Below are 18491 nucleotides of genomic sequence, written 5' to 3'. Positions count from 1 at the left end.
TCAAATTTGGTCCAGTAGAGGTTATCATTATTATTACAATTATTATTATTAGTAGTAGTAGTAGTAGTTGTGGTGTCCTTACTTGTTATTTTTATTAGCCATCATCAGTCTTCATTTGTTTTGAATGACCATTATTTTCTAATATAATGTACAGTATAAGGTGGTTTATCCTACTGCCAAAGGAATAAATTAAAAAGGGAAATAATTTTTAAAGTTACATTGGTTGGGATACAGACTACTTACAATTTTGGCCCCTTTTTTTTTCTTTTTATCCATATTTTTTGCAGGAGTATAATTTGTGGTGTATTTTACAGTACCTGAGGATATATCTGCCCAATTGAAAAGGATTATGGTCCTAATTTTGATCATCAGATTACATCTTATACACTTTATAGTAGGTAGATGGTCTAAAGAATGTATTGTTGGCTGTTGTCAGTGGCTTTTGAAGGCAACAAGTAGGACCGTTAGTTGTGGTGCTCAACATGGAGAGCACCTGCATAACAGCCCTACACATGTGATTATTATATTTTAGAGTGCCTAAGCTCTTTAGGAATTTAGAAATGTGACAGTGGAACACCTCAAGTCAGCACGTCAGCGCTAGCAGGCAAGTTGATCATAATTAAGTGGGTCATGAAAAATACAATACCTGATATATGATATATAATGTTAAGTATCCTGTGGCTAAATGAACTCATCAGATCAAGGTCACCATTTTTCTCTTTGCCTTCATAGTTTATACATTGTTGATATGCTCAGTGCTGTGATTTATCCTTTTGCAAACCTTGGTAGGAGGAGCAGTTGCTTACTCATCTTGCATGATGAGAAATTATATTGTTAATCAATATTGATTTTTTTTAATCTACCACTAGCCAACCATATTGTAAATTAGTAATATTGCTCCCAATTTCATGTTTTAATTTTTAAAATGAATTAACAGTGCATTATTATCAGAAAACTCCACCCCTCAAATATGCATTGCTTTACTATAACAGATCCATATAGTTTCAGAATCATATGATATTAAGTTTCATTATATATACTAGAGTTGTAGGGATTTTAATATTATTTTTTAAAGTTGTATATAAAGATGCAGAACTTGTAGCATGCAGTTTTTAAATCTTGCTAGGTAAAATGAAATGTAAAAAGGGTGGAAGCAACTGGTATTATAAATTATATGAGTTCTCCTGAGGTAGTATTTTAAGAACTGAACAGCTGTAAGAGGATGATAATTTTATTTCTTTTATTTCAGATAATTGCCTTTAGGGACATTTTGATTTTATTAAGAATATAGCTGTATTCTTGTCATTATCTTTGTAAATCATTTTTAGTGGATTGATAGAGTTATTTTCTATCGTGTACAAGTGATGAGTCTATAAAGTCACAGCCTATAATCAAGGTAAGTTCTTTTTCAAATAGGGGATATGATTCAAAATCTTGAAGTGCCTCTGCCAGCACTGACATGTGGGTATGAAGTGTTCACCTGATTATATTGTCATGAAATTCTACCCTCACAAAGAGAGTTCATTGCAGTACACAGATGTAGTGTATTCTGTAGTACGCATATGTAGTACAGTACACAAAAAAAGTGTGTACGTATCTATTTTTCTTGAGATTGTAAATAAATGTATTATGAATGTACTATTTTGGGTCCGTTAGGGGTATGTAAAGACTTTGTAAGATAATTCTGCTAAGTGTATCTACATTCTACGTTAGTATTTGGTAGGCATAAAAGATTTACCATGTTTCATTGTCACGCTTGAAAGACCATTTAGATTTTCTCTCCTTCCCTTTCCATACTTCCTGAATTGTGGTAGTTTAGACCATTAACTTTATACAACTTTTAAGAATTTCACTTTTTCCAGTGACTGCTATGTGTTTGGGGTCTGGAAGCAACCTCGTCACCCTACAGGGGCTGCTTACTGATAACAATAAAACCACAGTAATAATACTTGCAATATTGTCCTAAATTTTATAGTGTCTAGAGTTCAAATTTTTTCAAGAGACCTGTCTTTCGGAGGACGTTGCAGTAAGCAGCAGTTTGTTAGTGACTGGGAATGAACAGACTAAGGTCTCTCACTGATAAAGTGACTTGCGACCATATTCAATTTTCCACGTGCTCTCCGCTATGTGATTATTATTGCCTATTGTCCATCTTGCAGTGAAACACTGGATTGTGTTTTTATGTAGTTAAGATTATGTGGGTGTAGAGTGGAATACTATTTTACTTGAACTTACTTTTGTCCTTACACAACTTTGGCAGGGTTAACCCTTTTTCTCATTTTTTTACCATAAAATACCACATCATTTGTCCTGCACTTATCAACAAAACATTTACCCAACAGTTTTCAGAAGTAATTTATATTAAGATAAGTCCCTTGTCATTGCCCTATGCAATCCATTTTAATGCATGTTTTGGGCTGGACATTTTCTGCCAGGGAACTCTGCAAGAGTTGCTGAGGACTAGTGAGCGTGCAAGGTCTTAGTTCCTTAGTTTAACTAGAAATGTCATATGCGATTTACTATATACTAGGATAGTTTCCAGGGAGTCTTTTTTTGATTGACAGTTTAGTTTTTAATCCTTTGTTTTACAGTGACCATGTTTGGTTTTAATTAAGAGGATATTAATATCTAGTTTGATCTGTATATTAATTTATATTATTACATTAGATTGCTGGGTACGTACAGTTTGCAACTGTAAACCTTTTAATCTTTTCCCTTATTATTTAAGGTTGGTACTCGGTGTACTTCCAACCTAAATAACCCATTTATTACACAGTATGTGTACTGGTATGTCATCTTTTATTATTTGAATTGACAAAAAGTGAGGGATAATCCTTGAACCTTTGATATCTTGATTTGCTACTTTTGATAAAAAAAACTGTAGCAACAAGCATTTATTTTTAACACCCTAGTTTTATTGTATCCAGTTTTGGGTATGTTTGATAACTCATACATCATTGGAAATTCTTTTGCACTGTAGCTCAATTAATATTGAATTAGCTTAGGTTGCCTTAAATAGATTAGCAAACAACCCTTTCTGCTTCTTATACTTATCTGTGCCTATTGGCTTTTTTCTCTATTATTTACCTATCTGTGGTGTATAATTTTATCTTTCACAGCATCATTGTTTTGTCCTACTGTTTGATAGGGAGGTACTTACTGCAGAAGTTCAAAAAGGTTTTGTGTTTCTGTCATGTACAATTTATTTTTGATTGACAAGATCTGTGGTTTTGCATTGATGTTCTTTACCTTCCAAGAAGCTATATCGACTAGTTAGATGTCGATTTTTTGTCAAGTATATTGTCTGCTTTATGACCATTTGTCATTTACAAATAGAAGGGTGTAAAAATTGGTGTTGAAAGTCAAAGTTGTTGTCCTGCTGATTTTTAAAGGTATGACACTTAGTTTGTTCTATTTATCACTTATGTAGGGTCAGTTGACCTTGTGTTTTTTCTTGAGTTTGATTTTTAGCCGTATGCTTTCCTTTACAAAAATGGTTATAGTAGCCTTATAGTCTAATTAGTGGGTTTTTCATGAAGTCTGATGATATTTTGTTAGAATTTCATATTCTTCCTTTAACTTCTTGATGATTATGTGGTTGCAGTAGCAGTGCAGTTCTAAGTTGCGAGTCCAGACTACAGTTAAGTTACTGAGTCAGTTGCAGGTAACACAGATTTTTGTAGTTTGTTAAAAAGAAAGTAAGAAAATAGTTTACAGGTAGGACTAAATACAAATTGTCCTTATTCTGAAGAATGTAAATGCATGGCACAACCTGTACATCGAGAATTGTTTTCCCATCATTCTCATGTAGGATGTTACAGCATAAGAATACAGAATCGTGTTTTCTTAGTCATGGGGGGTGTTTTGAGTATGTTTCTTGGAAGGTCATCAAAAGTCTCAATCATATGATTAGATGTCCATTTTTATCTAATGCTCACTTAGTAAGCCATTTTTTTTTTTATTGACCATTATTTCATGAATAACCTTAGCTTATTATTAGGGAAATGTTCCAAGGTTGTTCCCTGGCCACTCTGTCATCTCTATAGTACAGAAAGCTATTACTCCCTTGGCTGTTGTCTCATCCAAGTTGTGTTGGGGATGAGCATTTTAATTGGGAGATTAGAGGGAGGGGAACATTTTAGCATCCCATTACATTTATTTTGCCTATTGGAACACTTGTTTGTCGCTAGAAAGGAAAAAAAGCGCCTGTTCCCTTACAAACTGTGTAGGCATAAAACCAAAGAATGACTTATTGTTGTCTCTTCTTGATCACCTCTCTCTTTAATTGATGTTTATTATCCTCTTGGTAGAAGTACTGGGTTTTCACACTAGAAATGTAGAACATATCACTTGTAAACAAACTTTTATGTGGGAGATTATGAACTCCATAGGCCCCCAATAGTTTCTGCTGTTTCTTTGATATCCGTGCCACCACTAACAAAACTTGAAATCTTTTTAAGAATAAAAGGGACCTATGTGGTAATAATCTTTTCACTTGTGATTTTTTTATTAGATTTTGGGATGTAATGGATTACCTCATCAGAAAAAAACTTGTTTGTATATGAGAAAATTTAACTATTAGAATTTCGAATCTCCTCAAGATAGTGTACAAAATACATCTTTTTGTTATTCTTACGTTCACTTTCCAGGTAATTAATTTTGTAATGTCATGAAAATGACAGAGACTAAACAAGTGTGGGGGAGTAAACTTTTCTCAGATATTGACAGGACTTTTAAAAGTTGCGGTATCAGACAGTGTTGTCACTTTCTAAACATTTATATCAAACCTCATTTAGAAAAACTTAATTAGGATCTGCTTCGAGGTGTCGGAAGTATGTCACTTTTCCGGAGGTTATCGTGACTTGCATATTCCATAAAGTTTGAACAGTAGTATTATTTCTGAAGTGTGTATGCACTAGTTTTAAATAACTGATTATGAATTTTTTCCCAGTATGAAGAATGTAGACATGAACTCCGATACCAAAAAGTTTGACCTATAATTGCCACAGTGACTTTACGTTGCATTGGCATGAAAACATGGGGTCTTTTAATGTGGCACAATGTTTGAAATGTGTTTTCATGTTTTATTTTTAGTGCTCACTCACAGAATTGTAAAATTACTGGCATATTTAAAAGGCCATTTTGACTTGGGCCTATTTTTTTGTTATGATTGTACATCTGGGCATAAGACCTAATAATTAAATTTAGTTTTTCTTTGCAATTTTAATGTAATTTTTACTATGAAATAGTACTTTAGCATGGAAGAGATTTGTCATTTTATATATACAGTATATTTTATGAAAATATTTATATATGTATATGCACATCTCTTACATATATCCTCTTTCAGTATACTTGTAATTTGAAGGAGCTACAAGAATCCAAATTAAAATGCACAGCATATTTTATAAAAGAAACTCATTAGTTTCATTAAAACAAATTATAATGAGAGTAGTGTTTAAAATATATGTCATACATAATCCTTCAAGTATGTTGATGTTTGTTGTTGCTGTAATGGGCAAGGTGACAATTCATTCAGTTTATTTCACCTTAACCAAAGAATATGATAATTAAAGTTTGAATAATTTCTTTATAACCATTTTTTTTCAGTAGAAGGGATAGAAATATAAATGCATATAAATGTAAAGTATATTTGATTATAAAACTATTTGACTGGTTGATGTTTATACATGAATTAAAATTGTGATACTGCAGTGTTATTTATACTACAGTATTTGAGGGTTTATTCTAGTTGGTATTTTCGTTTCTTCTAAATGATTATTGGTAATTAGTATTGGAATATAAAGTTTTAGTGGACCTAAGGAATTTCCTAATGGTGTAAGGAAGTTTATTAAGCTTTGCTATCCATATGGCATCAATTCATAAATCTTTAAAGTAATTTTTTATTATAAGCCATTTATAAAGGGATCGCTCAAAAAGATGAAATTAGCCACTTTTGTGCAATAAAATTTTTTTTCCTCATCTCCTCAATAAAAAAAAAAGTTTAGCAACCTTGTCAGACTAATAGATAAATGCTGGGTAGTTACTATTAAAATATGGCCTTCAGTTTAATGTGTCAGAATAACTGCCAGTAAAAAGGATTTGTGATGTGAGGGCTTTGCCGTTTTGTGTATTTTACAGAGTTGACGATTGATTTTATAGTTTCTGTATTAAGGGAAATATTTCTGTAAAAAGATTATAGAGAAGTTTGTATTTCCTTAAATGAAAGGGGTATTTTCTCATCTTTGTACCTATGGAGTTAGGTCTCCACTTGGGAATAATTAGCATTGTGTGATTATCACAGATTAGCTTAACTAACTTGTTGAAAGGGTTGCTTATATAAGAAATCTAATTGATGATTTCATGAAGAACATCTCCCTTCTCCTCCCTCTTGATCATTACACATATACACGGATATACAACTATCGCAAGACAACACGCGTCCTTAGTCACGATGGCCGCGGCACCTCTTTGTCATAATAAATTTGTATATGTGATGTGTGTTTTCTTGGCTACCTATTTTTTTTTCTTTTCAAAATCAGTACATGAAGCCATATAGAAACAATTCTTATGAGTTTTATTCATCTTGAAAAGCACTTCCATACAATAGAATATTCTTGTGTTGTCAGGTTAAAAATTACAAAAAACAGGTATTTGCACCTTAAATGTATTTCTGTCGCTTTAAAAAAAAAAATAACATCAGTGTCCATAATAAATCTTATAAAAAGGTTTGTGAGCAGTAGAAGCAGCTGACAGAATTGCGCCCATAAAGGTGCGTCCACATGATTGGTCACTGCACGATTGGCTAATTTAATTACTAGTCCATGTGGGTGGCAGGAATGAGTGATGATGACATCAGAAGTGCAAAATACAAAGGCATGGATTTGGCAACAAACCATTATTATTATTAATATTACTAGCCAAGCTACAACCCTAGCTGGAAAAGCAAGATCCTATAAGCCCAAGGGCTCCAATTGGGAAAAAAATCCCATTGAGGAAAGGAAATAAATAAACCATGTGAAAAATAATTAACTAAGATTTTAAAACAGTAAAATCGAAACATGTCATATATAAACTACAAAAAGACGTGTCTGCCTGTTCGACATAAACTTTGCTACAAGTTTGATCTTTTGAAGTTCTGCTGATTCAACTACCCGATTAGGATGATCATTCTACAACTTGGTCACAGCTGGAATAAAACTTCTAGAATACTGTGTAGTATTGAGCCTCATGATGGAGAAGGCCTGACGATTGGAATTAACTGCATGTCTGATATTACGAAAAGTATAAAACTCTCCAGGAAGATTTGAATGTATATGGTCAGAGTTATGAAAAATCTTATTCAACATGCATAGTTGACTAATAGATCGATGGTGCCAAAGATCAATATCTAGATCAGGAATACCAAATTGAGCTTAGCCACATGGTCTCTTGTTCATCAGTAGAAGTTGAAAATCTCTTCTACTCGCAGATACTCAACTTGGTGAAATTTTATACTTTATTGTTCCATTCCAGTGTCGTCCAATATTTTCATAATGAGCATTAAAATGCTACATTTTAGAACTAAGGAGAACCCATTTAATGATTTGATGTGAACTGTCAAGTACAAATTACAAGGGATTTTGACGTAGGAAAAATCTATTTTTGGGCTCTAGCCCTGTCGTCCTGATGGCATTTCCTTCTGGCAACTTCTACAGTATAATATTTTTGCGATAGATATAAGAGAATTAGTCAGGTACAATCTTCAGAGATTGTACAATATTTTATAACCATGAGGAGGATAATTATGTTGAAAAAAAAAATACAGGAAGTTATACAGTAAACATGTTACTTCTGGAATTGTGGTCTTACTAGCATTGCAATTCCTTACCCAAATTAGGAACACAATCACAGCAATAAAGTTGTTTGCCCATTGTGTTCTAGCTTCTGACATCATTGCTCCTAATTGTGTTTGGTAACAACGTTATGCGCCCTTGCAGAGTGAAAACCCCCAAATAATCTGCAACCAAAACCTAATCACCCACACTTTCTTGTGAGAGTCCATCGTTGCCAACCAGGACAAAGAATTCCCCAGTGTCAGCTAGGAGAAACAACCATCCAAAAAGCATCTGACTGCTGAAGCTTTCATCTTTAGACTACTTAACAAAACTCACTTCATTTCATTTATTCCATCAATTGAGGTAATGTATGAGGGTGTTGCACTTGAAGCCAGCAAATTAAATTTGAGGGGCAGTGTTGAACATGAACTGTGACCATCCTATCATCAAAGGTGCTACGCCTCCTGAACCATACTACACAAATGTCAAGCATAGATGCACAGAGTTTGGATGCACATTGCTGTGGCTACTGATGGTTTAGTGGGTGGACATGTAAACCCCAATACCTAGGTCTCGCTAACTAGGACGCTGAATCTATTGTTGCAATTTCCAGGCTTGAACCCATAAAGGAGTGAGAGTCAAAGATTCTACAAAGCTGAACTAACAAAATTATAAATTTATTGAGAAATGTAAAAGTCTTTTACCTAGTATAATATGTTTCAAGGTAGATGCAACTAATTTGAACAAGATACACCAAACGTGTCTGGTCATTGGTTGCCGGTTTTCCTTTCAAAAGGAAGTTATGGTTATTTAATGTGAACTGAATTATTAACATTGCTTTGTAGCTATGAGAATGGCTGGTTGATATACAATATTAAAGTAACAATACTGAAGTTAGTAGACAGCTGATAAATTTGGCAGGGAGGAAGTTACCACTTGTTCACGTAACTGTCAACTTTGTTAATTTTGGTCAACATCTGCATTACTTTTGTAGTTTTTAGTGGTTATTTAGTATGTGAAAGACTCCAAAACAATTTTTCAGCTTCTTTATTTGCATTTCTGGTTGGCCTTGTGTTTTTAATCCAAGTTTGTTCCGGTGCAAATACAAACCCTCCGCTATTTATGGGGTTATAGACTTTTGCGTAGCTGGAAGATGAGCCATGATAATTTTTAGTGAGGGATAACTACCCCGGTTGGGGCTTGGGGTAGCCTGGCTACCCCACTCACACATCTCTCGGCTGAGTAACCACTTTACTTTATGGCTCGGTCAAGGATGGACATGCTGTCTTTTTCTCCTGCAAAGACTTTCCTTGATTATTATTTTGTTTAGTTTATTCTCTTGTGTGGATTTATCTAATACATATACAGTGTATGTGTGTATATATGTATAGATGGAAACATGCTCGTATGTTGTTAAATACTAGTAACTTTATTTACAGTTGACTGCGTATCCGGTGGTCTTGGCCGTAAGGAAGTTGTCATTGGGTTGATACTACTATTCCCCTGCATAGTGCCTGGCAGTTCCTCAGATTTAACGTGTGTTTGTTCCAACACAGAATACTTACCTCGAACTACTTTCTTAGGAGTATCTGGGATCTCCTCCCAACCGACCAGAGTTTTGTGTAGTTTACCCTAGTCCTGTTTTCTAGGAGGGGTAACCTCAGGTGGAGTGGAACATGCCCTGAGGCTATCCCCAGGTCAGAGAGCTTGCTCAGGTCTCGATCTCCAGTAAGTTCTCTGGTCGCGTCGTGATAACATCTCAACGCTCTCTCCTTACCCAGAGCGACCCTTTGTGTCCCCAACCCCCATTTTGTGTCTTTCGCGGTCCCCACGTGGACCCATTATTATTATTATTTTCATTACTATCGAAGCTACAACCCTAATTGGAAAAGCAAGATGCTATAAGCCCAGGGGCTCCAATAGGGAAAAATAGCCCAGTGAGGAAATGAAATAAGGAAATAAATACCTGAAGAGAACAAATTAACAAACAATAAATCATCCTTCCTACCCTTATCCTCTGTGTTCGTCGTATAGGGGCAGCTTATGTTCTTCTACAGCCACGTGTCCGGAGTGCGAGTCCTGGAACGTGGTGTAGTGGGTGCGCTTCGGCACCAAGAAGGAGAATGCGTCCAAGAGGTCTCATAGGAAGACTAGCCTCTCCTCGCCGCTTACTTCTCCCGATGCCTCGTCGAATGGAGCTTCTTTTATACAGCCATCTTCCCCTACCCAGAGTAGGGGACGAGGTAAGTCAGTTGTGGGGAAGTGCCCATTGCTCTTCCCCAGGAGTCTGTGTGGGTGCGGTATAGCACCAAGAAGAAGTAGGCGACGAAGAGGTCGCCTAAGAAGCCTAACGCCCCTTCCTCCCTTGCTTCGCCGGGCGTCTCGTCTGACAGAGCTTCCCTACCACCCTCCCCTACCCAGAGTAAGGAACGAGGTAAGTCCGTTGTGGGGAAGAGGCCCGCGGCCCTTCCCCAAGAGTCTGATCTTCAGGATAGTGGGGTTGTGGCGTCGTTCCAGACGAATGAGGGGCGGGAGTGTGTTGGGAGACGGAGTCCTGGTGCAAGCAGGCCACGTCTCCTCTGATGACCCCATGTGGGGGAAAAATGTCCCTAATTCTTCTCCAGCCTCTTTGGCGTGTTTTTCAGTCACTTCTGCAGCCGAGGACGTCGCCGAGAAGGAGCCTCCGCAAGAAGTTGTCGCGTTCTCACTCCCCCTCGGGGTCGCGCCACGAGAGTCGGCGCTCAAGATCCCCCAAGAGCAGTGAGTGGGTGGTGGTTCACCTCGACAGGCTGCTGGAGCTAGCGGCGGCACCGGGCCCTTAAAGTGGGCGTCCGAGGACGAACTTCCCAGATAGATACTCCTCTGGCAGCAGCGGCACCCGACGGAGGGACTCATCATGGCAGGTTCCAGTCGACAGGCGTAAGTCCGCGAAGGTTCCGGCTCCATCCGCCCAGCGGAGAGAGTCGTCCCTTTGGTCTGGCAGCCGAGTCCTGACCTCCTAAGGCCACCTAGCTCGTCATGAGCGCAGCCCTCGGTTTTCCTCGACGGGCAGGCCCGCAGATACGAGAACCTCCGGAAGAGTCGTTGGACCCAGTACGGAGGCCCCCGTTCCGACGGTGGTGCCCGTCCTTCGACGTGAACCCTGGCAACCCTACAGCAGGCTCTGGCAGACCGGCATAAGTCCGCGAGGGTTCCGACTCCTTCCGCCCAGTGGAGAGTCGCCCCTTCGGTCTGGCAGCCGTGTCCCAGCCACCAAGACTTCGACAGCCAGGTCTCGGTCGACAGGCATAAGACCGCGAAGGTTCCGACTTCTCCCGCCCAGAGGAGAGAGAGTCGCCCCTTCGGACTGGCAGCCTTGTCCCGGCCTCCCGTTCTTAGATGGCCCGCCCTGAACGAAGGAACCAACCAGCCAGCACGGGGAAGCCCCTGGCTCCATGGATCTCCGCAGGAGCTCCATCCTTTCAGCGGAGGTAGCCGCTGGCTCGAACCGGCAGCATGGCATCCATACCCGGTACCACGACAGCTCCATTCAGGCTTCGTGGTCAACCGCTGGTATACCAGGGTACTCACACCCCACGGATTCCCCGGGAGGGGGTAGACCCATGACGGCTACCTCCGTCCCAGTGGCTTCATCCGTGATGGAGATAGCCGCTCCATTGTCCCGGCCAGCCCCATCCAAGCTTTGGAGGTGGCCGCTGACACACCCATGACGGCTACCTCCGTCCCGGCAGCTCCAGCCGTGCCATCGTCCCGACCAGCCCCATCCAAGTATCGGAGGCGGCCGCTGACATGGCAGGGTACTTAAACCCCACGGTTTTCCCCGGGAGGGGATAGACCCATGACGGCTACCTCCGTTCCAGTGGCTTCATCCGTGATGGGGATAGCCGCTCCATCGTCCCGGCCAGCCCCATCCAAGCATTGGAGGTGGCCGCTGACACACCCATGACGGCTACCTCCGTTCCGGCGGCTCCATCCGTGATGGAGCCAGCCGTGCCATCGCCCCGGCCAGCCCCATCCAAGCATCGGAAGAGGCCGCTGGCATGGCAGGGTACTTAAACCCCACGGATTGCCCCGGGAGGGGGTAGACCCATGACGGGTACCCCCGTTCCTGACGGCTCCATCCGTGGTGAAGGCAAAGTGGTTTTCCCCCTAGTGCCTGCCTCAGTGGCCGCTGGAGAGAGACCCCGCACCTTTGCCCAGTGCCTCTTCGGCTCCGTCCGCCCGTCGGATGTAGAAGTTGGCACACGTAATCTTTCCCTTGCCTTGCCCCCCGTAGGGAGCTTCGACTCCTCAGTTAACCTTCAGACCCTCCTACTCAGGCTCCAGGAGAGGGCGTTCAGGCCGCGACTCTCGAAGGAGTTAGGAGGGGAGGCCCCTAATACTGCTGGCGCCTCAGGTGGGGGGATGCCTCAAACGATATTGGCAAGCATGGCGGGACCACGGAGCGGATCCGTGGACCGTAGTAATGTAGTACTAAAGGAGGGGTACAAGCTGCCCTTCCTAGCGGACCCCCACCTCGGATCAACAGGCGGAGTGGTTAGCACCCAACGACCCCTGGAGAGTAGCAGTATTGCAGGAAGAAGGCTCGGCAATGCTGGCGAAAGGAGCAATAGAACCAGTCGAGAAACCGAGTCCAGGGTTCTACAACAGGCTCTTCCTGGTGGAGAAGGCGACAGGGTTCTGGAGACCTTTCAGCCCTCAACAATTCGTGTGCAACACCGACTTCAAGATGGACGCTCCGAAGCCGGTCCTAGCGACCTTGAAGAAGGAGGACTTCATGAGGTCCATAGGCCTCAAAGACGTCTACTTCCAGGTCCCTGTTCATCCCTCCAACAGGAGGTTCCTAAGGGTAAAATGGAGTACCAAAACGTGGCAGTTCAAAACCCTATGCTTCGGACTGTCGACAGTCCTCAGAGCTTCACGAAGGTCTTCACAACAGTTTCAGGCTGGGCGCACGAACAGGACGTCCGCCAGATTTGGTACCTAGATGACTGGTTGTTGCTTTCAGCCTCAGAGGAGTACTGAGGGAGCAAGACGAGAAGCTCCTGCAGTTCTACGTCTTGAGTATCATCATCAACCTGGGGAAGTCCCGGCTGATTTCCTCCACCAGGATGACCTACCTAGGGTTGGTTCTAGACTCCCGGATGGCGAGGGCCTTCCCCTCCGATGAGAAACTGGACACCCTGAAACAGATACTCTGGCCCTTCCTGTCGGGCCAGCCCAGGAGAGCCAAGGTCTGGCAAAGACTGATAGGACTCCCCGCACTAGATAGTCCTGGTGTCCCCGGAGACGAAGGAAGTCTTGGGGTGGTAGCAATCAGAATGAACACCCTCAACGGAATGCCCTTTTCTGCCGACCCTCCGGAGATACTCCTGTCCACGGACGTATCCAAGGAGAGATGGGGTGCCCATCTTCTCGACAAAATGGCAAAAGGTAAATGGGAAGTCGAGGAGACGAACCTGCACATATATGTGCTGGAGATGAGGACCGTACAAAGAGAGGGCTTAGAGATCGTCCATCTACCCCGGGGAAGCTCCGTGGATCCGGGGTGCGACAACGTCACGGTGGTGGCCTACGTGAAAGAGCAAGGAGGACTGAAGTCGAAGGAACAGTGCAGTCTCACGATGGAGTTCCTAGAATGGGCTGAAGTGGAACAAATTAATTTTTCAGCCAGGTTCTCTCCGGGGAAGTAGAACGTCGTGGCCGACGGCCTCAACTGGAAGGGTCGAGTGGTAGGGCCCGAGTGGTCCCTACACCCAGAAGTGGTCAAAACCCTCTCCCTGAAGTGGGGCTCGCCGGTGTTAGACCTCTTCGCCACGAGACTAAACGCACAGCTCCCCGTGTTTTGTTTTCCTGTGCCAGATCCAGCAGCAGCGTTCGAGGACGCCTTCCAATGAGACGGACGGCCAACCTGTGGGTGACTTTGGTAGCGCCCTGGTGGCCAGAGAGAGAGTGGTTCGCGGATCTAAAGGAACTGGCATGCCTTACACCTGGGACACTTCCAGACAGACCAGACCTTCTCCGGCAGCCTCACTTCCAGAGGTTCCACGAAAACCCTTGGTCCCTCCTTCACGCGTGGAGGTTATCGAGCGTCTCCTGAAAAAGGAAGGATTTCCGTCGAGGACAGCATCAAGGATGTCAGGGTACCTGAGGCGTTCGTCAGTCGAGGTGTACCAGGCGTAGTGGGCTACCTTTTCTAAGGGGTGCTCCTCGAAGAACATCAGGCCGTTAGGGGCCTCCATTCACGAGATAGCAGTCTTCCTGGTCTATCTCAGGGACGAAGTGGGCATGTCCATCCCAAGTCTTCCTCTTGAAGGACATAGACCTGGGTGCCTCCAGGTAGATCTCGACGCTCTTCAAGAGCTTCGAGCAGTCGTTTTTCCCCCAAGCCGTTAGAGTGCCCCAGGGGGATGTGGCTAGGGTACTTGAAGTTGCTTTTGGAACCTCCCTTCGAGCCTCTAAAAGACATTCTAGACAAGGAGCTCACCTTCAAGGCAGTCTTTCGTTTAGCTCTGGCATCAGCAAAGAGTAGGTGAGATTCTTGGCCTGTCGTATGAGATCTCACACTCGAAGGGCTGGCAAGATACTACTTTCAGCTTCTTACCCTCCTTCGTAGCCAAGACTCGGAATCCAGTTGTTTGGGACCTCAAAATGGAATTGTTCCCAGTGCCAGCTATCCCTCGCTCGGACAACCCGAGGGACTTGCAGTATGGCAGTATTTAGAAAGGACAGCTAGACTTCATCCTGAGATCAAGAGTCTGTTCATTTTCCTCGGGACTGTGAAGGAGCCAGTCTCCAAGAACACTTTTTCTTCTGGATAAGGCAAGTAATCGTCAGGCCCTACAGTAGTGCAGGGGTCCCCTTTCCAGGAAAGCCCAGACCCTGCAGCATTAGGAGTCTAAATGCTTCTTTGGCGTTTGAGAAGAACATGGCAGTGGGCCAAAGCCTGAGGGCAGGTACTTGGTCTAACCAGTCGACCTTTACGGCTCACTGCTTGAAAGACTACTCAAGAAAGTCCCTGGGCGGGTTCTCGCTCGGTCCCGTAATTTCCGCGCTCCAAATGGTTTAAGGGTGTAGCCCCAGTGGTACCTGCAGGTAGCGAGTCCAAGAGACACAGGTTCCTTCCTGAGCCCCCTTGTTCTTCGTTCCCCTATTCCCTTACCGGAAATGACTCGGGTAGCCCCCTGAAACTGCCATGGGATACACTATCATTGGAAGGACATGTCTCCTAGGATTCTTGCAGAAGTGAGTTACTTAGACACTAAGATGGTTTTTTGCGTAGTTTTCCCCTTTTTCTCGTGTTTTGTTTGAGGTCAGCAGAACCTAGTATCCTACCTAGGTTCCTCTTCTATTCTCGTCACGGTCTCTAGGTCCTGAAGGACACTCCCACCTCCTAAGGTATAAGTCTCCTAAGAAAGTAGTTTGAGGTAAGTATTCTGTGTTGGAACAAATCACAAATTTTAAGTAATTTGTATTTTTCCTAACAATACTTACCTCAAACTACTTACGGGTAATGGCCCTCCCATCCTACCCCGAGTGCCTTGCTGGACTTCATAGATACCTAAGCTATCAAGAACTTACTGGAGATCGAGACCTGAGCAAGCATGCTCTCTGACCTGGGGATAGCCTCAGGGCATGTTCCACTCCACCTGAGGTTACCCCTCATAGAAAACGGGACTAGGGTAAACTACACAAAACTCTGGTCGGTTGGGAGGAGATCCCAGATACTCCTAAGAAAGTAGTTCGAGGTAAGTATTGTTAGGAAAAATACAAATTACTTAAAATTTGTGATTATTTTCAGTACTTGAGTTAAAGTTTACAACAGTTCCACTCCCTTTTGAGGAATTTTCTTACAAGGAAGGCGACTTATTCCCTGAATGGTTTATGTTATGCAGCGGACTTATGAATTGTTATTCATCACATTTTTTATTGTCTTTTCTACAGTTAGCAGTGACGTAGAAAGCAAGGCCAATGGCTTCGGCCTCTCCAGTCAATGTCCTCCGCTTCCTGTGGCGGCTCATAAGCTCCCCACCTTACGGAGTAGCACTTGTAGCTGACCTTCAACTTGAACAAGGCTTGTTGATGGGAAGCATAGTGTTGCCAGGAGGTTTGCCTCCAGGGGTTGGAGAACCTTCCCTTACGAGGGAGTGTTAACCTTCCCCGGAGTTGGGCTGCCCCCTCTTCCGAGGGAGAGCTTCACTTCTTCAAATAGTTCAGCAACATTCCCTCTTTCGGGAAGAATTGCTGACAGCTCAACGAGATCTGCTTCTGCTATCTCGTTGCTGAAGACTGTGCTTCTTCCCCTTGGTGGTGAGCAAAAGCACGTCCAAGGCTTGTTCCTCCTTCCGGGCGGGAACTTCTCTCTCGTTTGCTAGAGAGATTGTTACGCCTATGCTTGTTTCCCATAGAGATGGGAGAAAGCTTGTCTTCGGTGATGTTCTCCTTCGGGGGACTTTTCTCTCGCTTGCGAGGGAGATTGTTTCGCCTACGCTTTTCTCCCATAGAACTGGAAGAAAGCTTGTCTTAGGCGATTTCCTCCTTCGGAAGGACTTCTCTCTCGTTTGTGAGAGAGATTGTTCTGTGACCATCATACGTCGTACGCCTACGTTTTTTTCCCATAAGCCTGGGTGAAAGCTTGTTCTAGGTGATGTCCTCCATCGGGAGAATTTTCCTCTTGTTCGCGAGGGTAAACTTATGATCAGCTTTTGTATTAGAGCTGCGGGATGTCGCAGGCGCTGCAGCCCGTCGGTCAGGCCTTGAGGTTGTTTTTGACGCTGAGGAGTTTGCTGATCCACCAGGGGCTGTGGCAGAGCTTTCTCCGAGGCAGGCTTTCCCTTCTGGGGAACAAGTCTCTCGTTCTCGAGAGAAGACCGCTTCTGGGCAACGGCGGTACCCTTACGATTATGGTTCTCCTCCAGGGACGGAGCTAGAGCCTTGTCTTAAGCGACGTTCTCCTTTGGGAGAACAAACCTCCCCTGCGGAGGAGGTATCTTTAAGAGCTGGTTCAGTCTCCCCCTCAGGCGGAGTCTGTTCTGCGTACCTCTCCGGAGGATCGTAGGGTGGAAGGGTTTGTGATCCCTCTCCATCCTTGTACTGTGGGGAGACATCTTTTAGAACCTTGTGGTTCTCCTCACGTTTACCCTTCGGGGTTTCCTGACGATCACCCTGTGGACTGGCGTGATCATGAGCCTTTGGGCTCTCGTCATATTGATCCTGCGGGTTCTTATGACCTTGGACGTCCTTTGGGCTTCCGTCGTGCTGGATTTTCGTGTTCACACGACTTGGAACCTTTGGGTTCCAGGTTACAGTGAGCTTTCGGGCTCTCGTGCCTTTAGTCACACTGACCCTTCGGGGTCTCGTGACAGGGGAACTTGGGTTCCTCGTTGCGCTGACTCTTCGCGGTCTCACAACTCAGGTTACGCTGAGCTTTCGGGCTCTCGTGCCTTTAGTCACGCTGAACCTTCGGGGTTTCGTGGCAGGGAGACTGTGGTTTTCCCGTTACGTTGACCCTTCGGGGTCTCGTAGCATCGGTATCGCTGAGCCTGTAGGCTCTCGTGCCGATCGCTACGCTAAACACTTCGGGTTCTCGTAGAAGGGAGTTCTCTCTTCGTTGCGCGACCTCTAGGGGTTCAAGCGATCACGCTGAACCATTTGGTTCTCGTGACCCTCGTCATCAAGAGTTTTACTCTCATGATCGAGAGTTCCGACTCTCGTCCCGTAGAGCGTTCGCGCGACCAGTGCTATGCTGAACCTTTGGGTTCTCGTAGCAGGGAGTTCTCAGTTCTCTCCTCGTCATGCGACCTCGAGGGGTTCACGCAATCACACTTGAACCTACTGGTTCTCGTGACCCTCGTCATCAAGAATTTTACTCTTATGACAGAGTCTTCGGACTTTCATCGCGAGGAGCGTTCGTGCGACCAGCGCTATGTTGAACCATCCAACAGGAGTTAGCGACGATGTTCCTCGCTGCGCGAGTTCTAACGGAGTGCGCGATCGTGGTTCACGATCCTCTGTTGCTCCCCCACCTGGTTTTTATCTCTGAACCCAGCTCTTTCTCGCGCTGCGTCTTGATGGAACTGTGTCGTGTAACGCTTTTCAAGCAACAGCGTTTGACATTCCAACATCTCAGTCGAGAGAGGGTTCTCGCAGTTTGCCATCCTCGCGGAACCAAACTCACCTCACTTTGGTGGTTACCTCGTCCTTGGATGAAGTACCATCTTTTTTGGCTGCAGGGGGTAACTCTCCTGCAAGGAGTCTCCAGTCTCGTAGGCCTCCATCGCCTCTGAGACAGCAGTCGCCCAAGCGACAACGCCTAGACCCTATCCCTAAGGGTAGACCTGTACCGCTCTTGCCTGCCAGGAAGCCTCCCACAGGCAAGAAGGTTCAGAAACCTGCTGAGGTTCTCAAACCCATAGGGATGTCTGCTGTCCAAGGGTTTTCGTCTCCCTACAGGTAACTAAGACATAGTTCCTTTGGGTTCTGATCTTTCTTCTGATCGCGTGAACCCCTGTTTCTTCGCACGACACGATTCCTAAAGATTCTGTGCGAAATAGATTCACGATCACTTGAGGTCGTGAGAAATCAATTCAGAACCACTAGGTTCTTGTCGCGCCGAATCTCTCGTTCCTGTGACCCAGAGTTTTTTCTGAAAACTCTATGGTCAACCTTCCCCCT

This window comes from Palaemon carinicauda, chromosome 2, assembly GCF_036898095.1.
Source record: "Palaemon carinicauda isolate YSFRI2023 chromosome 2, ASM3689809v2, whole genome shotgun sequence".
Classification (NCBI taxonomy): Eukaryota; Metazoa; Arthropoda; class Malacostraca; order Decapoda; family Palaemonidae; genus Palaemon; species Palaemon carinicauda.
The sequence above is the reverse complement of the archived record's forward strand: the minus strand, read 5'-3'. Positions refer to the sequence as shown.